Source organism: Papio anubis, chromosome 5 (genome assembly GCF_008728515.1).
Source record: "Papio anubis isolate 15944 chromosome 5, Panubis1.0, whole genome shotgun sequence".
Classification (NCBI taxonomy): Eukaryota; Metazoa; Chordata; class Mammalia; order Primates; family Cercopithecidae; genus Papio; species Papio anubis.
In genome coordinates, this window is record NC_044980.1 from 113,254,829 (window position 1) to 113,278,194 (window position 23,366).

Consider the following 23,366-nt stretch of genomic DNA (forward strand, 5'->3'; position numbering starts at 1 on the left):
CTGCCACTTACTAGCTGAGAGACTTTGGGCATGACCCTTAATCACTGGGGATAATAATAGATTCTTCTTGATAGTATGATTATGAAGATTAAATTTAATGAGTTCATATTTGTAGAAATGCTTGGAACTCTATTTTTGTGCCTTTTAAACAATTTTTAAAAATTGTATTTACTTCAGACCACCTAGCCAGGACAAATGATGTGTCTGGGCACTCAGTACATCTGAAGTGTCTGGAGTGGTCAGATGTTAATCTAAACATAGGTTTTTTGTTTGTTTGTTTTGTTTTGTTTTTTAAGTTTTTAAACTTTTTATTTGCATATTAAAAAATTGTGCATTTCAATAATTAAAATCATTTGAACAACAACAACAAAAAAATGGCACTCTGATTAAACTGCATTACAGCCTGCAGGACACCTTGGGCCAGCTTGGTTTTACTCTAGATTTCACTGTCGTCCCACCCCACTTCTTCCAACCCACTTCTTCCTTCACCAACATGCAAGTTCTTTCCTTCCCTGCCAGCCAGATAGACAGATGGGAGAGGCGGGCGCGGCCTTCGTTGTCAGTAGTTCTTTGATGTGAAAGGGGCAGCACAGTCATTTAAACTTGATCCAACCTCTTTGCATCTTACAAAGTTAAACAGCTAAAAGAAGTAAAATAAGAAGGCAATGCTTGTGGAATGTACAGTGCATATTGGCGGTGCACGCCTCATTACGATTCGCCTGCTTGCTTCTCCTGTTCAATCGTTTCTTTGGAAGACAGTGGATTTTTCTCTTGCGTCTCTATCTCCTTCAGTTTCGACTTATCGAATTTCTCGATCTCAGCCATATCGGGTTTGTCAGACGTGGTTGCGGAGGAAAAGCGGAGCGAGGCGCGCGAGAACGAGCGAAGTCTGGTCTGCGCAGTGGCCACCACCAAGTTGTCCCAAATATAGGTTTATTTGTCCCGATATTCAATTTGTTCGACCTATTGAAAATACTGATCTTCCATTTGAGAGTTGTCTTTGGTTCAGCTGAACTAGAAATGGGACTGGGGGATGATTGTGTCCTGCATTTTACCTCCCAAAGAGTGGGAAAGGTATTTTTTGTCCTCGTCCATACCCAGTATTAACCACAGGTGGGTTTCAGAGATTAAAAGGGAAAACTTTCCTCACTTAGTCCCAGCCTGGGCCGTGAGTGACCTGGGTGACAGTAGCCCCTTGACCTATCACATCTCATCAGCATCTCATGTTTACAAAGTTCTACCCATCGATGACAGATAATCAACCCAGTAGTCATGGTAGCCCAATCAGTCTCCCTTTTCTGCACCTCTGGACCTTTGCACAATGAGCACTAGGCTGAGGTAGTTCAAATGATCTGAACTTCAAAATTAGAAAACGTGGGGCCAGGCATGGTGGCTCACGCCTGTAATCCCAGCACTGGGAGGCCGAGGCAGGCAGATTACTTGATGTCAGGAGTTCGAGACCAGCCTGGCCAACATGGTGAAACCCTGTCTCTACTAAAAATACAAAAAATTAGCCGGGTGTGGTGACATGCACTTGTAATCCCAGCTACTGGGGAGGCTGAGGCAGGAGAATCGCTGGAACCTGGGAGGCAGAGGTTGCAGTGAGCCAGGATCGTGCCACTGCACTCCAGTCTTGGTGACAGAGTGAGATTCCATCTCAAAAAAAAAAAAAAAAAAAAGAAAGAAAAGAAAAGAAAAAGAAAAGAAAAAGAAAACGTGGTTCTCTGGCATTCACTGGCTCTTAAAATTGGAAGTTATTTAATCTTACTGAATATCTCTTTCCTCAACTGTACAACAGGGATGATAATAAAACAGTACCTAATCTCAGTACCTAGTGTATCGTTAGCTCTCATTAAATGGTAGCTATTCTCATTTATTGGATATAGTGCATGCTTCAGTTATTTCTCTAAAGCTCAAAGGGCCTAGTTCTCATGGGATATATGCCTATTACTTGGCAAATGTATCCATGTATAAACCATATAATATTGTGCTTTGGAAAAGTACATGAGAAAAGTAAAATTTATACCCAATTGAACTGTAGGAAAATATAATGTTTCAGATAGAAAAAAATTATATCATTTATAATTAGAAGGGCTACTGATTACAAATTTTGTATTTCAAAGCTCGTATATTAACCATAAAATATACATCATAGTGTAAGTTAAATGTACCATTCTAAAGCCTCTATTTTAATTCATAAAGTTCATATTTTTATTGCTGCCTTTTGATTTATTACAAAAGTGATTGCTTTATTTACCCAGTATTGATCTAATATAAACTTGCTAAGCTTCATTCTCTTATCAATTAAAAAGTTCTGACTCATGGAATGTTAAGATAATCCATTAAAAAATGAAAATATACTGCATGAACGGACAAAAATGTATTATATACACAACGGAATACTATTCAGTCATAAAAAATAAAATGCTCTAATTTACAGCAACATGGATGAGCCAGTAGAATATTATGTTATGTGACATAAACTAGACACAGAAAGACAAATACCATAGGATCTCACTCATGTGTAATCTACAAAAGTTGATCTCATAAAAGTAGTGAATAAAACAATGGTTACCAGAGACTGGGAAGGGAAGGAAAGAGGAATAAAGAGGAGATATTGGTTAATGTGTAATACAAAGTTACAATTGAAAAGGAAGAATAAATTCTAGGGTTTTGTTGCATAGTAGGGTGACCATAGTAACAATAACGCCTTGTGTGTTTGAAAATAGCTAGAAGAGAAGATTTTGAATGTTGCCACCACAAATAAATGATAAATATTTGTGGTGATGGATATACTAATTGTCCTGATTTGATGATCACACAACATATATGTCTATCAAAACATCACAGTGTACCTCGTAAATATGTACAATTATTGAGTCAATAAAAAAGAAAAATAATTTAAAAATAAAAAAGCCTGAGATTTGAGCAGCTTACAAATAAATATTATAACACTACATTGTCATTATCACATTTTGACTCTAATACAAAACTATCAGTTCCACAGCATTTAAGAGCATTTGTTTAATGTCAATAGCAGAATTTACAAAACTGACAATTTATCTCACTCTCTTGCTCTCTTTACGTTAAATAGATCAAAATCATGACCAATGGTCTGAGAAAATGTGTTGTTTATATTTAATAGAGTTCATTGCAACTAGAATTTATTCTTAGAAAAATATGTTTCAGAAAATTTGAAATGTCAACTCTAGAACTTGAGATAAAAATTCATATTAACTTTGAATTTGGTTCAAAAATAAAAATATGACCCTGCTAGAATTATTCATTAATTGCTTGGAGAGATTTCAAATATTTGACAGTAGGACTAGACAATCCATCATGTTAGAACTGGCATGTGTCTTTGCATTTTAGCTAAAATATTCATGGTTTTAGAAAGATTTAGTATTGTCTTAGTTAATATTATCTTCAGAATACATAATTAGCATTGAGTTTACATATTTATTACAAACGGGATAAGAGTTCAATATCACTCCTTGGTCAAATAATACAAACATTAATGTATCCATGTCATCACACTGCCAGCTGCTATTCTTAGAGCATCCCCTCCAAAACTTAATGTGGGAAACTTAATTCCCAGTGTGGCAAATTTGGGAAGTAGAACCCTTACAAAGTGAGGTCTAGTGGGAGGTATTTGGATTAGGGGGCTCTGCTTTCCTGGGCTGCTTGGTATCATTCTCATAGTAGTGACTTCTCCCTCTCACAAGATTGGATTAGTTTTCGTGGGAATCTATTAGTTCCCCTAAGTGTGGGCTGTAACAAAGCAAGGACACTCCTTATGTTTTGTCTCTTTGCACTTGTCTGCTTCCCATTTGACCTTCTGGGATGGCAGCACAAAGACCCTCACCAGAAGCCAAGCAGATGCCGGTGCCATGCTTTTGGACTTTCCAGGTACCAGAATCACAAGCTGAACAAACCTCCTTTCTTCACAAATTACTCAGCATCAGGTATTTTGTTATACCAACACAAAACAGACAAGACAAAGACACCACCTAAATACAGAAAACAGTATATAAAGGAAATCAAGTCTTACAATGTTCAAGTTAGCTTTTAACATTTGGCTTTGATTTATTCATGAATTAAATATTTAAAGAGAACCTGCTTTGTGAAACTTAGAGGAACACTTGATCTTCTCCATTTCTGTTTAGTTCTTGAGTTTTGTGGATAGAATACTACTGTTAACAGCTGTTCAGAGAAAACAAGATTAAGAGTCAAAATGTTAGAGAATCTTAGATTTTAAAAAGCAATAAGATTTGTTTATGGCAAAAGTTCTTGTTCTTTTAAAAAATTCTTTAAGAAGGGGATTCAGGGTGTTATAAAATTTCCCAAATATAAATGGCCATGGGCCCCTTACCTCCTATCCTAGTAATATTTATTAATATATTAATCAACATTATAGTGTTGTGAAATCTGTTCCTGAGAAGTCGTCTTTTCTAATCTACTCTTCTTGTGGAGTGGGTGACTACAGACTATTAAATTTAACTTTTTCTCAAGGACAATATTAGATTTATTTTGGAATTAAACATAGATTTTTTCCACTTCAAATGGATTTTTTCTACTAAATGTTATTTTTTCCATCCAAGTGGAGTCTTTTTCTAGGATCCTGCCATCTAGAGGATCATGAAATGAATAACTTGATGTTATCTAATTAAGTTTAATTTGCTTTTACTGCTTAAAATATGTTATATTTTTCTAAGCTCTCAAAGAGTTAGATAAACTCTAATAAAAACTCAGTGATCTCCTTATACAGAAATTCTTTGTAAAATGTCATGAATATTAGTACTAACTATAATCTAATATATTCATAAGCATATATATGCATACATATATATTGACTTCAGATGGTCAGGAAGTCTTCTGTACTTGTGGATTTGTAGTTTACGGTTTCAAAAATTTATATCAAGGTCTGCTCACCGTTATTCTTTTTCTTGTTATTTTTGTTTTTATTGATATTATGCTCCTCTCTTACCATAATGCGATAAATGTTGAAGTGTTTATTATTTATTCGTACTATCACTCATGTAACTAAATCTTAATGTTAAGTATATGTAGTTGAGAGTGAGAAATATTTGCATAGTGGGGACAGAACAGTATTTAAAATTATCTTATTAGAAAGCCTCCTAAATTATCTTCTATGTGAACAAAAGTACAGAAAATTAAATAGGAAATATCACTTTCATTAGAATTCCTCTCCTTTGTACATAAGTTGAAGTTTTGTTTCAATATAAAATTACTACGACAAATTCTTTGTCATGAAATATAGGTTCATCTTCTACATTTTCTACCTAACATATTAAAACTTTTTATTTAAGTAAGTGTGAATTCTGAAGTTACTTTTATATTAGTTAGCTTTATTTAATGAGTGGTGGTAAGAAATGAGTTCTTATTAAAATAGAAGAATCTTTGATTCATAAGTAATAAAAGAATGCCTGGAAATTGACAGTTTGAAACAGGCAAGTATCTAATGATCCAGTCGAGATTATTTTAATTGGCTAGACCTTTGTCACTCTAGTCCATCCCAATAAAAAGTTGGTAAGTTACAACAATATGAAACTCTATACAATATCCACATCATCACAGGAGGATCGAGGTTTTGTGGAATCAGAAGCTTATACAATTTGGAGGAGTAATTTTTAATAAAATATTACAAATACAATAATTCAGAATTTCTAGACATTTCTTAGCAGTTGTCTATTCCAGTGAGAGGTCTTGCAGCTTTAAGTTTCAACAGGTTTATGATAAATAAGCCTTTCTATATTATTCAGATATCAAGGATATCTGCTGGAAAAGCATCACAATTGAGGACAAGAGAACTTTACCATTTCTGAAATTAATTGTTCTGGATTTTGATTTCATTACAACATAGGCAAGTGTGCATTACATAAAATTATCTCTAAGGTTTCTTTTGATTGAAGAATTTCTATTTTTAAGTGGAAAATTTATTACTTCCAGAGCAAGGCATTCTCCTTGCTAATGTGGAAAAGTGAGTGAATCTTGTTAATTTATTTTGGTACCCTAATTTACATGATTATTTCCTGCCCTCTAAGTTATATTTGCTTTCATAGAGCAAAATATATGTTGGCTGTTCTCAGAGGCCTCAACTGGTTAAAATATCTTGTTCTTGTTTTACAGAATTATTCAATGTATTTTCTAAGTCAGGGTCCTGAGTACTAGCTCCAGATCGTTTGTTTTCACAGAGCAAAATATATGTTGACTGTTCTCAGAGGTCTCAACTTGGTTAAAATATCTTGTTCTTGTTTTACAGCAATAGTCATTATATTTTCTAAGTCAGGGTCCTGAGTACTAGCTCCAGATCATTAGGGAGACGTGGGGATCTTACAGCAGAGAAGAGATAAAAGGAAGAATAGGAATCCATTCCCAGCATCTGCCTTCTCTTCTTCAGCAAATCTTAGAATTGAAAGCTTGACCTACTAACTGAGACATTAATATCATATATTTGAAAGTTGAAATGATAAGTTCTTATCATTTAGCTTCAACTTATGAGTAAGAACATGCAGTATTTGGTTTTCTATTCCTGTGTTAGTTTGCTAAGGAGAATGGCCTCCAGCTCCAGCCATACTCTTGCAAAAGACATGATCTTGTTCTTTTTTATGGCTATGTAGTATTTTGTGGTGTATATGTACCACAGTTTCTTTATCCAATCTGTCATCGGTGGACATTTAAGTTGATTCTATGTCTTTGCTATTGTGAATAGTTGTGCAATAAACATTCATGTGCATGTATCTTTATGGTAGAATGATTTATATTCCTTTGGGTATATACCCAGTAATGAGATTGATGAGTCAAATGGTAGTTCTGCTTTTAGCTCTTTGAGAAATCACCATACTGCTTTCCACAATGCAGATGCTAGGGTCTACTTGAGGAGGGAGATGGAGGAGGGAGAGGAGCAGAAAAGATGACTATTGGGCACTGGGCTTAATACCTGGGTGATGAAATAATATGTACAACACACCGCCATGACACATATCTACCTATGTAACAAACCTTCACATGTACCCCCAAGCCTAAAATAAAAGTTAAGTAAAAAAGAAAGCTGAAATGATGATTAAGTTAGGTGGGTAAGCAGAGTTTTGTTTTTTTAAGCACCAGATAAGTAAATATAGAATTGATATGAATATCACTGACATGGGAACATCTTTTTAGGACTATTTTCCCCAAATCAATATAAAGATAGAGTCTCTTTGCTTTCATTTTCTATTTATATATGAAAATATATAGAGAAAAATTATTCAGAGATGGACCAAAATTTTATCTTTGTGTGGTGCCTCTTTGTAATCATTTTAAACAACTAAAAAACTGTAAGACAGACTTTTTATTTTTGAAATGGGATTGAAAAATTCCATTTTGTGAACAAAAGAGTTAATTTATAGGATTAGCAATAGCCAAACCCTATGTTTTATATACACAAGTATATAAAGCAAAGTAGTCTTAAAGAAAAATCAAGCATTGTACTGAAGTAGCCTTCCAATTTTACTACAATACATTTTTTTGTGGGATAGATTGGGCTATTTCACATAGATTAAATTTGACAGGATACCAGACTATTGCTATATTTTTACTTTTAATTCAGTACCCTTTTTGATAAATGTGAGGCAGAAAATACATATTTTTGGGTTTTTTTCTGATGGAGAAAGTCAATTGAATAATACTTCAAAACTCTGCCATGACTGTGTATCTGGCTTACATTATTTTATAGATAGCTGGAGGGTATTTTAGCCTTGACGTTTCACTTGTCCTGAAAATAGTGATGATACATGGACCAGCACTACATAGAGATCTCATTTTTCTTTCCAAAAGTGCAGTGTGATTAGCCTTTTTATCCTCCCAAGACTGCTACCTAGGGAGGCTCTCATGTCAAAGCCAATGCAGCTTTGATGAAGCAGCATCTCAAGATACTGTGGTTTAAATTCAGGGCAGCAGTTGGGAATGGATTGTTTACTGGTCTTATTATTCACTCAGATTTGTCCCTGTCTCATACAGAGATTGCAAAGGATTTTTTTTTTTTTTTTTTAGATGGAGTTTTGCTCTTTGTCACCCAGGCTGGAGTACAGTGGCACGATCTTGGCTCACTGCAACCTCCCCCTCCCAGGTTCAAGTGATTCTCCTGTCTTGGCCTCCCGAGTAGCTGGGATTACAGGCGCCTGCCACCACGCCTGACTAATTTTTGTATTTTTGGTAGAGACGGGGTTTTACCATGTTGGCCAGGCTGGTCTCGAACTCCTGACCTCAAGTGACCCACCCACCTCGGGCTCCCAAAGTGCTGGGATTACAGGTGTGAGCCACGGCGCCCGGCCGAGAAGGATCTTTTAACTGAACTCTGCATACTATTTATGGCCTTTGGAGACTGAAGAAATCCAAAGATGATACATTCAGGGCAAGGGGAATGAAGGGAGCTGGGAGAGACTCAACAGTTCGTTTCTACCCTGGCATTATGGAAGTTCCCGGGCACATATGCCAGTCTGTCAAGCTGAAAATATAGTTATTCCTGCAAACACTGAGAAAAATTTCAAAATAAAACTCTCAGATATGCAAAACTTTAAAAGGACAGAGTCAACCAAATAGGTCTAAGAATAAGCAAAATTAATGTCAGTTAAGACCATTTCCCTCTGAATAATGGTGAGAGCACTTGGTGGAGAAGTCTAGGTATAACTGACTCTTAGCATTTGTATCCAAATATCACTATTGATTTATAACTTCCCCTGGTTTATCTGAGTCCTACAATCTACCTATGTTAGTAATCCCTGCCTAAGGTGGCACAGCTCACTCTGGACCATGGTAGCATGGCACATTCACCTTTGAGGCCCAATCTGTTCTGAAGATAACAGAAGGGACCCCACTATACTTTAACAGATTACTCAAAGGGATTCTATCCCTGTGAGCTTCTTCACACTGAAAAATGGGATAATGGCAATTCATCTAACAGGAATACAATTCTTTGGACCTGCAGGCACCAAAATAACAACAAAAATCAATGAGAAGGAAGCTAAGAATCCCACTGGACCCAATAGGTAAAACAGAAAAAGTCTCATTATGTTCATGAGATATTAATTTGTCTCTGTTTTTTTCATTTGCATCATGTCTGGAGAAAGGTAAATAATCCACACATTATTTTAATTTTAATGTTTTTTTAGACAGGGCTGTGCTGTGTCACTCATGCTGGAGTGCAGTCGCATGATCATGGGTCACTGCAGCCTCAACTTCCTGGGCTCAGGCAATCCCCCTGCCGCAGCCTCTCAAGTAGCTGAGGCCACAGGTACATGTGCCACCACACCCAGCTAATATTTTTCTTTCTTTCTTTCTTTTTTATTGTAGAGATAGGGTCTCACTATGTTGCCGAGGCTGATCTTGAACTTGTAGGCTCAAGCAGTCCTCCTGCTTTGCTCGCCCCAAGTACTGAGATTGCAGGCATGAGACATCATGCCCAGCCTCTTAATTTTTAATTTTTAAAAATATGATCAAACGGGAGCTGAGATCTGCTTTTATGAAATGGAAGAGTGGTGGTCAAAGAAATGGTCATTGTACTAAGAAATGGCTTGAAAGGATTTCGCTTTTCTGTTATCTCCATTAACCCTCCCCACCCACCATTAAGCAAAACAAATCAAAAACAAAAGCAAACAAACGAAAATCAACCCTTAGTAAATTTTCCATTTATGTTAAATTTTGCCATGCAATGTTTTAAAACACGTTTTAGTCTCTCATATAACTCCTTGATTCACACGCACACACACACACACACACACACACACGCCTCTCCTACCAAGAAAAATGGAGGCAGCAGGACAGGAAGAAGAGACAGGACTTCACTTACCTTGGTGGCTACTGCATCCAATCTTCCTGGCTCCTTCTTCCTCCTTTTCATTGGGGGCATTTGTAAATTAAGGCATGCAGAAGACATCTGCTATGATTACCCTAGGATTCCTTGCATTATCACAAAATTCACTTTCAGGTTTCCAAGGGATGATCCAGTTTGCATATTAGCCATGCTTATACAAATAAATAGAATACTTTGTGAAACAATTTGAAATATTTGCTCAGAATGAACAATATCCGTTACTCAGTAGGCAACGTGTATTGGTTGAAGTTACATAACAGATATTTTAATAAGAGAATGCTTTTTCCCACCTCACCCTTCATCGCACATAGTTTCTTTCTGCTGCTAACCCCTCTCAGCAGTGGCTAGTTGTAAACTGAAGGCTAAGATGTCTGCAGGAAGCTGAGATTCATAACATTGTGGAGTGTAGGCTGTAGGGTGAATGGCAAGATAGATGTAACAAAGTATAGAGAAGCAGGGAGAGTTTCTCTGACTGGCTAGGACATGTCATATATTTAATGGAGAAAGCAGTCCACATAAAAAACACGTCTACATATAAGGTGTGATTTAAATGACTAAGTTTAAATGAAGATGGTCTGTGCCTCATATTGATTTTTATGTTATTCTTTATCCCATTAATTGAAATATTATTATCTGGAGATATATAATTCTCTTATTAACAGCATCTGTGAGAAAAACTGTAGCATGAATTGTTCATGTGGTGTGCATATATGAAGGAATTTTTAAATTTTCACTGGGTTTTTTCATATTTCAGAAAAAAAGTAGCAAATCGCTCCTTCAAAGAAGAAAATGTGACATTATCAAGGATGTTGTTCCCATGGCATCATTGACTTTATCCAATCGCAGCAGCTTATATTTCCATAGAAACTGGATCTGACAATGACTACTAAAAGTGCAGTCCCCCATAGCAATATCAGTTGAATTAAAAAGGAAGCGTAAATTGTCTTATCAAAATCTTTTCCCACACAGTCCACATTCTCACATTGTCCTCTGCTATTTTATTAAATACTGACTTGCTGCCCAAAGGAGTGACTTTGTAAGAAGGCTTGAGAGATATAATGGTAATACCAATGATTTAGGTGTAAATTTAAAAAAATTATAGTGCTTATTTCATTTGTTAGAGATAAATGTATATAAATCTTCCAGCAGAGAAGTTTCCAAATCACTTATTTTTTCCTTTGTTCTTTACTTCTTTTTCTTCATTTATTTTTTTCTCCCTTCATTTGTTCTATCCTTCATTCTTTTTTTCTTTCCTTTCTTTCTTCTTTCCTTCCTTTCTCCCTGTCTCTCTCTTCCTCCCTCTTCCTAGCTTTTTTTCTTTCTATACATCCATCTTTCCTCTCTTTCTTAGATATCTGTTTTCCTTTCCATATTTTAAAAGCATCCAGGATTAAGTCCTGTACTAACTAAGGAACCAACAATTTCTTGATCTTCTCTCTCATTTTTTAATTTGGTCTAGTTTATACCTATCTAGTAATGAGTAATCTGTGGCTACAAGAAAAATAACGAGTTCAAATCCCTTCTAACGTAACCGAGAGAGCCCTGTGCGCACACCTGTAAAGACACAGCCATCTGCCATATTCCCCAACTTTGTACCATTCAACAGAAAAACTCCCAGGAAGAACAGCAGCTCAGAATTTTTCTAGTAAGCTCTTTGATAGGAAAGCCAAGATGCCCTTTTCCTCTTTTCATAATGGGCTGTTGTTTCTGCCTTTCCTTTAAGGGTGTCAGGCAGGGAGATAAAACTCAGGGGGGAAGACTGGATACAGGCTTCTGACTAATAACTTGAGTCAGAAATAGGAAAAAAATAGTTCCTTATTTTCTTTCCATCTGTCTGGCCTCATTTATTTATTATCCGTTCATATAATAGATATTAACTGAGTCCCCACTGTTTCCTCACATCTCCACATAATGCCACTTACCTGTTCCTTTGCATTCTTGATTAATGTCATGCCTCACTTGGATTTCTCTGATAGCTCTTACTTCCTGTTTTTTTCTCATCATCAACCCTTTTCTTCAACCCACCCTACAAATCTGCAGCCAGGTCAAGCTTGCTATGGGGCTGTTTGGATGCTATTATTTCCATTCTTATGAACTTCCAGAATTTTCCCAGTTTTACAGAATAAAATTCAAACCTTTTAGCCTTCAATTCAGGGTCTTATAATCCGGATCCAACACTTCTACTTTTTTAATACCTTATACATAAGCAAGACTGAGCTATGTGTTTGTTCTCCTTGTCCTCTTTTTCTCTTCCTGTCCGCATGCTGTGCTCTCTCCCGTAAGTGCTGATTGACTCACTGATCCTTTTGGCCTTCTTCCTTTACTCAACTGTCAAGCCTCCCTTCATCTTCCGTTTTCTGCTCTCCAGCGGGAATTCACTTCTAGCTCTTCTACAACCCATGGAACTTTATCTCTCCTGTAACATTTTGCATTTTTGAGTTTATAGTTATGAGTATTTGCATACATCACGTATTTGCCATTGTAGAATGTATGCTCCTTGAGAGCAGAGCGCACCATTGAATACGCTTTATAGTTCAACAGCATGCTTCGTAGTCTTCAACTGAGTAAATGGATGTGTGTTCTGCAATGCCACTCTCTATTAGTTTTAAAAAGACATGTTTAATAATAAGCCTATTGCTAATTTCAGCTATAATGGGGGTGATATTATGGTCCAGTAAGAGCCTTTTGTATCAAGACTTTAAAAACTTTTCTTGCTGTTTAGGCAGTGGCAGTTCCATCAGTCCCAGCAAGATCAGAACCTCTGGAGAATCGTAACCTTCCTTTGGTACACAAACTATTGTCCATTAACATCTTGCTGACTGTAATGATGCTTACCAATCAGATTAAGAAATGTACTCCTAACCCAAGACAAGGATACCTTTTACTCCTTATTTCTAACAGTCTTCTTTGAATGTGTTTTTAAAAATTCACAAGTTTCCAAAATCAAAATGTATAAAAAAGTATATAATGCAAAGTCTGCTTGCCACCCTATTCGTCATGTGCCCAGTTGCCCGTACACTGATAAATAGATATTGCTGTGTTAGAGTCTTGGGGATCTTCCTAGAGAGCTTTTTAATATAAATGTTATTATGTATATTTAAGATATATAGCATGATGTTGTGGGATACATATAGATAGTAAAATGATTAATGCAACAAATTAAAATATCTATCATTTCATATAGCTCCTCTATTGTATGTGTGTGTGGCAAGGGCAGCTAATATCTACTCATTTAGTAAAACTCCTAATTACAAGGCAATATTATTTATATATTTATTTATTTTTATTTTTATTTTTTGAGGTGGAGTTTCGCTGATAAGCCCAGGCTGGAATGAAGTGGTGTGATCTCGGCTCACTGCAGCCTCCACTCCTCAAGTTCAAGCAATTTCTCCTACCTCAGCCTCCCGAGTAACTGGGATTACAGGTGCACGGCACCATGCCCAGCTAATTTTTGTATTTTTAGTAGAAATGGGGTTTTGCCATGTTGGCGAGGCTGGTCTCGTACTCCTAACCTAAGGCGATCCACCTGCCTCAGCCTCCCAAAGTGCTAATGTTACAGGCGTGAGCCACTGGCAATATTGCTAACTTGGCTGGGAGGCCCAAGGCAATATTATTAACTATAGTCCTCATGTTGTACATTGCTATCTAGACCTGTTCATCTTACCTGTCTGCTACTTTGTGTTATTTGAGCCCATTTTCTCCCCAGGACCACCTCCTGGTAACCACTGTTTTATCCTCTACTTTTAGGGAGATTTTTATGTACACAAAATCAAATATAAATGAACGTTTTTCTCATGTTTTATGCCAATCATATCATACTATACACATTTTATGTGTTTGTGTTTTTTTTCCTTTAAAATGTTTCTTCAAGATCTTCCTAGATCATACTGTGTCATATTCAATTGTATGGTAGTGTATCACATTCAGTTCTGGGGATATAACATATTTAAAGAGTTGCTAGTTGACAGATAATGAAGTTTGTTTCTAAACATTATTACAGCCTATACTACAATGAATAACCTTGTACATACATTATTTTCTGTGTATGGGAACTTATGTGTATGATACCTTCCTAGAATTTGTTGCCGAAAGTGTATATAATCTTGGATAGATACCTTATAGTCTTGGACAAATACTTCAAAATCATCCTCCATTTAGACTGTACCAACTTGGACTTTTATCAGCAATGAATGAGAGTTTCTATTTCCAAAGACTTGCTAGTTGTGTTTTGAAACTTTGATTTCTGCCAAGTTGATGCTGAAAAATAGTCGCTTTAAAAAATATGAAATGTTTCATGAATTTGCACATCCTCTTTGTTCAGAGGCCCCGCTAATTTCTGAATGGCATCAATTTTTGGTATATGTGTTGCTGAAGTGAGCACTCTGTTTACCTTTTATTTGTGTCTCTATGATTGTGAGATCAATATATTTTCAGGTATTTAAGATATTTGCAGATGTTTAATTTCAAGATGAATTTAATACAATTTAATAGTAATTTTGAATTTAATATGAGTTTTTCTACTTTTTAAACTACAAATTCATTGAAAATTTTTATACATTTCAGATCTAAACTATGATGTGGCTTGCACGTATTTTTTTCAGTTTATCATTTGTCCTTAGCCCTTCAATATGATGACTTTTGCCATGTAAAAGTGTTTTGTTGTTTTGTTAATTTTTTTTTGATGAATTCTGAATTTTGAGTCCTAGAAAGGACTTTTTATACATTGAGATTATAAAACAATTCTCTTGTCTCCCCACCCCACACAATCTCACCCTCTGTAGCTTTTGTGGACTCATTTCCTTACATGTAAATTTTGAATCATTTGAAATTTATTCTGGTATGGATCTGACACTATTTTTGTACCAATACCATTTATTTAATGTCACTTTATAACTGGTATGAAGTGACTTTATAACATACTAGCTTTAACATACTACCTTTAAATAAGTTTGAGATCAATTATTGAAAATTCTATTCTATTGAATTCATATTCATGTGCCAATACCACAATATCTTAATTACTGAGACTTATAATATGTTTTGCTATTTAAGAGTGCTAATTACAAAATATTGCTCTTGTTTTTCATACATTTTATGGCTCTTTTTACTTTTTCATTTTACAGTATGCAATTTAAAGTCAGCAACGTATTTTAAGAAAATGTTAATTTTGTTTCAAGAGCATATTAAATTTATAAATTAATGGGGAAAATTGATTACTTTTTAGGCTAAATCTTCCTATCAAACAACTCTGTAAGCTATTACCTCAAGCTTTCTTTTGTCAGAAGTATATTAAAATTTTACTATTTTTTTGTTAAGTTTGTTGCTAAGTACTTTTCTTGCTATTTATTAGAAATTTTACTTTTCATTTTGTCATACTTTCTAACCAGTTGTATATGTGAAATCATTTACTTTAATTATAATAATTATTTTCTATGGCTTACTTGCCAAGTTCTCTTATTTACTGTAGTGATTTTTGTTAATTATACTTAATTTACCTCCAAAATAGCAATCCCTAGTCATATTAATTTTCAAATAGATACGTAAAACCTATCTTCAAAGCTTATAACTCATTTTTTCCTCTATATTCTAATTGTTTTGGTTATAAAATTATTAAATAACAATGATAGTGGACTTCCTTTTTGTTTTATCCTCTGTAACAGTTTAGATAGAAATGAGATTTTCTGTTCTTTTGGGTTTTGTAGAAAATTCCTCTGAAAAATAATCTTAAACTAGTAGTTTTTGGTGATAGGTACTTAACAAAATTTTTCATTTCTTTTATGTTAAATTGTCTTCTTAAATGCTGGTGTGTTTTTTCAATAAAATGGGTTTAAGTAAATTATGTTTTTCTAGGAAATTGCTTAACTTTTTAGGTTTTACATAGAAGTAAGCACAATTATTTCTTATGACTCTAAATTTTCTCCTTTTGTACTTTGGGTTAACTAACTACTTAATATTTCTGACTTTTGGTAATTATGCTTTCCTCTGTTTTTGCTAGATTTGTTTCATTAGCTCTATTTTACTGTTTTCTTCTGGTACTTCTAGGCTTTCCTTGCATTATCCTAGTTTTTCTCTTATGTTTCTGGTCATTGTTTATCAAATTTCTTTGCCATTTTATTTTCGATATCTAAATTGTAAGCGTTGCAGGTTAAAGGTTTAGCGTTCTTTCTCAGCATATTCTTTTTCTATATAGGCTGTCTCATCGATAACGTGGTTTAAATGACTCCCTAAATATATTACTCATTGAAATTCCACCTCTTAGTTATAGGCACACATTATTCTTTCAGTCATTCATAGACTAATAAAATTACATATATCTAAAACTTGGTTCTCTTCCTTCAGTGTTTCTTATCACTGTGAACACACCAGCATCTGCCTAGTCTCAATCACAGAATCCTAAAGGGATTCTCTCATATATTTGTTCTCTTAACGTCTATTCCCTCTAAATTAATGGATCCCTTTAATTTTCCCACTTAAGTGTCTCTTTAATATATCTTCTCTCTTTACTGTCATGACCCTCTTCTAAGCCACCATCATCTTTTGCCTACCAAGGGGATGGCCTCCTGCCCAGTCTCGGTTTCTTCCCAATTCATTCTTCATATTAAAGCCACGTTAGTTCCATAATCCCTTTCTCTTGCTTAAGTTCACTTATAGCTTATTATTATTGTCCAGGGAAAACACTAGAAATATTTATATGGTTTTTAAGGTTCTGAATGATGTGGGCCCTAGACACCAGCCTCAGCTCGAGCCACTCTACCCTTTGCTTTCTCCAGTCCAGACAAACCAGCAGTTTTTTCATTTTCCAAATGCATTATTCTTCTTGTATCATCTTATGATATTTGCATATTTGCAGTCACTGTTCCTTGAGAAATTCATTCTACTATTCCATTTATTACTAATTCATTATCTTTGGACTTGGTCTTCAAGATGTGTTTCTCAGACTTTTTTCCTCCTTCTTTATTTTTAATTTTTGTGGGCACATTGTAGATGTATATCTCAGATAAGATTCCTCATATTCATCTTTTATAGATCCTTTGGGTAGCTCTCTTTCCTCCATATACCAGTTGAGTTTTCAGGTACACAACAAATTATATAATTATTTGTTTAGTGTTGATTTTTCATACAACATGTAGCCTCAGTATGGGTATCTCTTTGGTACATGACTTAATCCCCCAGTAACTAGTAAGATGACTATCTACTAAAGAGTTCAAAACATTGAAAGAAAAAATATTATCAAGAAAAAAAAATAAAAGTTTAGAAAATGTATTATTATTCTCTAAAAATTGAAACAGAAGATCTGTATTAGCATGATATTAATAATCTAGCAGGATAAATAGTTCCAAAGAGAATTATAAATTTAACATTTCATCTTGGCAAAGAAATAAAAGATTAATGATCAGTATTACTGTAATTTTCTAACCATCTAGAATCATAAACAGTATGAGATGCCCAGGTTATACAAAATAAACTCTACATGAATATATATGCAAATTTATATGTAAAGATTTATATGTAAAATGATATAATTTTATTAAATTATGGGAAATAAACATGCGAAAATATTTGTATAATCTTGGTCTGAATACAACTATAAAATTTGAGGGCAAAGGCATATATGACAGAAGAAATGAATAGTGATTGAAACCAAATAAGAAATGAAATATTGGCTGGGCACAGTGGCTCATGCATGTAATCCCAGCCCTTTGGGAGGCCGAGATGTGTGGATCACCTGAGGTCAGGAGTTTGAGACCAGTCTGGCCAACATGGTGAAACCCTGTGTCTACTAAAAGTACAAAAAATTAGCTGGGCGTGATGGCATGCTCCTGTAATCCCAGCTACTTGGGAGGCTGAGGCAGGGGAATTGCTTGAACCAGAGAGGTGGAGGTTGCAGTGACCTGAGATTGCGCCACTATACTCCAGCCTGGGCAACAGAACGAGACTCTATCAAAAAAAAAAAAAAAAAAAGAAAGAAAAGAAAGGAAGGAAGGAAAGAAGGAAGGAAGGAAGAAAGGAAGGAAGGAAGGAAGGAAGGAAGGAAGGAAGATTGCTAGTGGAAAAAATTTCATAAAGTGTTCACAACAGGAGGGTAAAAGTTGTTTAATATATGTGACGGAAAATAAGTTATTGTCCTTACGTGTTAAATGAAGTCTTTGTGATTATTTAAGAGATAATCACCAAGAAAATGACAAACGCCTAAGTTAAAGAAAAAAATAATGATTTTAAACAGGCAATTCATACAATATTAAATGCCAAATTATATGGTAATTTTGACTGCTTTAATAGCCATGAGAATTAAAATAGAAAGGGTATATTATTTAATTAGGATGACAATGATTAAAAGAATGATAATATAAGAAATAAAGAATATATTAACATAATTAAGGAATGATCAGAAGAACTAGCTAACATAGAAAAAATAGACATTGTTATATAAAGATGGCAAGATTATAAATTGAAATAACCTTCACAGAGGACAAATTGGCATTATGAGTCAAAAATGGTTAGAATGGTCACACTCATTCATTCCTCTCTGAAAAACAACCTAAGAAAATATTCAATTGAACACAAATGGATGTGTCTTACTTGTCATTTAGTGTCCTACTTGCAGAAGTGAATAGGACTTTATGGCATAATTATTCATATTATCCATGTTTATAGATATACCTAGTTTTCTTCCCCTTGCTTTTAAAAAATTTGTTTTTTATTCACTGTAATTTTTTTCTATAAGTCCTTACATATTTAGAAACACATCCTGAAACAAGATAAAATACTAATACACATACACACACACAAGTGCACACACCATTGCTATTTGTAGTTGCAGCGTTTAACAGAGTGCTTAATGTATAGAAACCATTCCATAATTTCTACTTAAATCAAACTGAAGTGAATACTGTATCATAGGAATTATACAAGCAGAACGTGTTATTACCCACTTGTCAAGGATGTCTGCCTTCTTGTGAAATAAAATAAATCTTTCATGTTTTTCCAAAGCTCATCTCTAGAATCTAAGTCATGGTATGCTTAATTGATTTTGATTTGCTCTCACATTTTGTATATAGATTTCCTTCATTTCACAGAAACACCATCTCTATTACAGGATTTGGGTAGAGCTAGCAGAGCTGCTGTTTACCCTAGTAAGTGCCCTAGAAAGTCAATTGTTGAAGGCTGAAAGAGTGAGGGTCTTGATCAACTCAGTATACCACTGGAGGCTATGTGAGTAAACAGCAAACTGTTCTCATGAAAGCAGGATGTTGGCAAACTGACAAATTGCGTCTGCCGCCCAGAAGGAATGATGAGGGCAGTCATGACCCAGGTACAAGTGTTTCTTGTGATCAGGCAAATCTAAAGCCTGTTAGCAATAACGTGAACCTGTGATCAATCAAGCAGTTGACCAATCATTACCTCCTCCTCCCTGCTCTTGTTACCCAATAAATAGTAAGGGCTGTGAAGCTCGGGGACTGCCTTTGCTCACTAGAAGCAGGGAGCTCTCTTCTTCCCCAGCCCCTTCCTTTAAAACAGTTTTTTTTTTTTTTTTTTTTTTTTTTGTCTTAAGTTTTCATTTCTACGTTTTGTTCTTTCCTTCAGTCTCATAATGATGGTCTCAAGTAGTAACAGTAGTAACAATGGTAACTGCTGTAGTTATGGTCTCAAGCAGTAACAGTAGCAACTGCTGTAATGACTTTCTCAAGTAGCAGCAGTGGCAGTCCGCCACAGTGAATTGTACTTTATCTACAAGTCACCAGCACACAGGTACCTTTTGTTTGCAACGGCAAATATACAGTAAGTTGCCAGCCAGCAAAGTCTTCATCACTATATCTAAAACTTTAATTTGCAGCTAAGCAAGTCCAGAATTAAACTCTTCATTACTGCTATTAGGCATTAACTTAATCGGTGATGATTATTTTGGTACATTTTTCAAAGTAACATACTCAAATGGCTGTGACATGACAATCTGGAAGTTCAGGGCTAAAAGAATATTTGATTTAATTTGTAGAAAGTATAATTCTTGAGATAACAAATACTAATAAATGCAAAGTTTAACATAAAATTAATGTTATGCAGAATTGTAATAATAAGGGAAGTGTTTTGATTTTGTAACAGTTTAGCTTTTAAATAAATACAATGTTTCATTACTTTATTTGAAAAAAATGATTATAAAACATACAATTTGGTAATTGGATGCACATTTTCTTGGAAGGAAGATATTGCAAGTACATGTAATTGAATATTAAAATCAAAGATATTACTACTGTTTAGACCTAAAAGTGTTTGTTCATCAGAAATTAAAGATTTTGCAAATAACTTGCTGTTGTCATACTCTTTTTTTTTTTTTTTTGAGATGGAGTTTTGCTCTTTTTGCCCAGGCTGGAGTGCAATGTTGCGATCTCGGCTCACTGCAACCTCCACCTCCTGGGTTCAAGTGATTCTCCTGCCTCACCCTCCTAAGTTGCTAGGATTACAGACATGCCCTACCATACCCAGCTAATTTTGTGTTTTTAATAGAGATGAGGTTTCTCCATGTTGGTCAGACTGGTCTTGAACTCCCGATCTCAGATGATCCACCCACCTTGGCTTCTCAAAGTGCTGGGATTACAGGTGTGAGCCACCATGCCCAACCTGTGGTTATACTATTAATGAAACAATAAATATCCTGATGTCATAAAGCCAAATCACTATGATATAGTAAAGACCTCAGATTAAAGACTATTTTTATAGTCTCTGTAAACACAGGGATTTTCACACCTTGGTTTGAGTACCTTTTACAATAACTTTTAAAATGGTTATTGATCATTTGTGATTACAATTACTTAGTGAATTAGTCTGTCAATATTTGACAACTCCTAAGATAAATCTAAAATTTCATAAGTTGGTTCTAAAATTCACCTGTAAGATTAAATGACTAAGAAAAGCCAAGATAACTTTAAAGAATAGTGATGGGAAGTTTATTTTAAAACTATTTTTCATATTTATTTTTATTTATAATAACTGGTAATAAATTTTTTAAACTTACTTTTTATTGGCAAAAATAATTGTACATATGTATGGGGTACATGTGATATTTTGATATATGCATACAGTGTGTAATGATAAAATCATGGTAATTGGGATATGCATACCTCATTTTTCATTTCTTTGTGTTGAGAACACTTCAAATCTTCTCTTCTAGCTACTGTGTAATACACAATAAATCATTGCTAACTATAGCACCCCATTGTGCTATCAAACACTAGAACTTATTTATTCTCTCTAACTATATATGTGGACCCATTAACCAACCTCTCTTCACCACCTCACCCTCTTCCCAGCCTCTGGTAGCCACCATTCTCCTCTCCACCTCCATGAAAACAACTTTTTTAGCTCCCACATACGAGTAAGAAGACATAATAATTGTCTTTCTTGCTTATTTCACTTAACATAATAACTTCCAGTTCCCATCCATCTTGCTGCAAATGACAGGAATTTATTCTTTTTGGATGGCTGAATAGTATTCAGTTGTGTATATATAACACATTTCCTTCATCCATTGATTGTAAAGTTAGGAATAGTACAGTAATAAACATGGGAGTGCAGATGTCTTTTCCATATATTGATTTCCTTGTTTTATATTTAGATACATGCCCAGCAGAAATTGCTGGGTCATATGGTAGATCTATTTTAATTTTTTTAATGAGCCTCCATACTGTTTTCCACAGTGGTTGTACTAATGTACATTTCCATCAAAGGTGTGCCAGCATTCTCCTTTTTCTGCATCCTTGCCAGCATGTTATATTTTGTCCTTTTGATAATAGCTATTTTAAATAGGGTGAAATGATTTTGCATTGTGGTTTTTATTTGCATTTTTCTAATGATTAGTGATGTTGAGCATTTTTTCATATGCCTACTGGTGATTTGTATGTTGTCTTTTGAGAAATGTCTATTCGGGACATTTGCCTATTTTTAAAAATTTATTTATTTATTTTGTTTTTGAGACAGGGTCTTACTCTGTCACCCAAGCTGGAATGCAGTGGCACTATCTCAGCTGACTGCAGCCTCCACCTCCCGGGCTTAAGCAATCCTAGCACCTCAGCCTCCAGAGTACCTGGATTATAAGTGTGTACCACCACACACAGTTAATTTTTGTACTTTTTGTAGAGATGGAGTTTTGTCATGTTGCCCAGTCTGTTCTCAAACTCCTGACCTCAAGCAATCTACCTACCTCAGCCTCCCAAAGTGCTGGGATTACAGGCATGAGCCATGGAGCCCAGCTGTGAGCCCATTTTTAAACTGAATTGTTTTCTTCTATTAAGTTGTTTGAGTTTCTTATATATTCTGGTTATTAGTTCCATGTTGGCTACATTAATTTGAAAATATTCTCTTCTAATATGTAGGCATCTCATGCTCATGGATTGGAAGAATTAATATTGTGAAAATGACCATATCACCAAAAAAAATCTACAGATTCAATATAATCCCTATCAAAATAACAATGATGTTCTTCACAAAAATAGAAAAACAGAATCCTGAAATTTATGTAGAATCACAGAAGACTCCAAATAGCCAAAGCAATCTTGAGCAAAAACAACAACAACAACAAAAGAAAAAACAAACAAAGCTGGATGCATTACATTGCCTGCCTTCAAAAATATATTATAAGGCTATCAAAACAGCATTGTACTGGCTTAATAACAGGCACATGTTCAAATGGAGCAGGTCAGAGAGCCCAGAGATAAATCCAAGTATTTCCAACTAACTGATTTTCAACAAAGGTACCAAGGGTATTGATTGGGAAAAGGATAGTCTCTTCAATAACTGGTGCTGGGAAAACTGGATATCTGCAAGCAGAAAAATGAAACTGTATCCCTATCTCTCACCATATATAAAAGTCAAATCAAAATTGTTTAAAGACTTAAATGTAAGACCTGAACCTGTGAAACTACTAGAAGAAAACATTAGGGAAATGCTTCAGAGCATTACTCTGGGCAAAGATTTTGGGGGAAGACCTCAAAAGCACAGGCAACAAAAGCAAAAATAGACAAATTGGATAACGTCAAGCTAACACGCTTATACACAGCAAAGAAAACAAGTAACATAGTGAATGGACAATCTACTGAATGAGAGAAAATATTTTGAAATCATATTAATTAAAAGTTTGTTGCTAGTGCTGAAAAAGACAGTAGTTAAACCAATAGAGCAGGAGACAGCACAGAAAGAGTCCTGAGCATAAATGGGAAATTATATATGACAGAGGCAGTATCTGGAGAAAAAACTACGAACTATTCAATGAATGTTAACAAGAAAAGAGACGATTCATAGGAGGGAAAATTATCAGATTCCCATTATAATCATGCAGAAAAATAAATTCTCAATGGATTAAAGACCTAAATGTGCATAACGTGCAGGTTTGTTACATATGTATACTTGTGCCATGTTGCTGTGCTGCACCCATCAACTCGTCAGCACCCATCAACTTGTCATTTACATCAGGTATAACTCCCAATGCACATGTACCCTAGAA

The 23,366-nt window shown here is 35.0% G+C and overlaps 1 pseudogene across 1 annotated transcript; it reads right to left on the reverse strand.

Moving 5' to 3' along the window:
- Positions 1 to 287: 287 nt before the first annotated feature.
- On the reverse strand, positions 288 to 9,898 carry LOC103885362 (annotated as a pseudogene). The gene is made up of 2 exons (XR_648401.2): positions 9,848 to 9,898; positions 288 to 924 (listed from the first exon to the last, which is right to left on the reverse strand). The product of XR_648401.2 is annotated as a thymosin beta-4 pseudogene (transcript).
- Between the last annotated feature and the right edge of the window lie 13,468 nt (positions 9,899 to 23,366).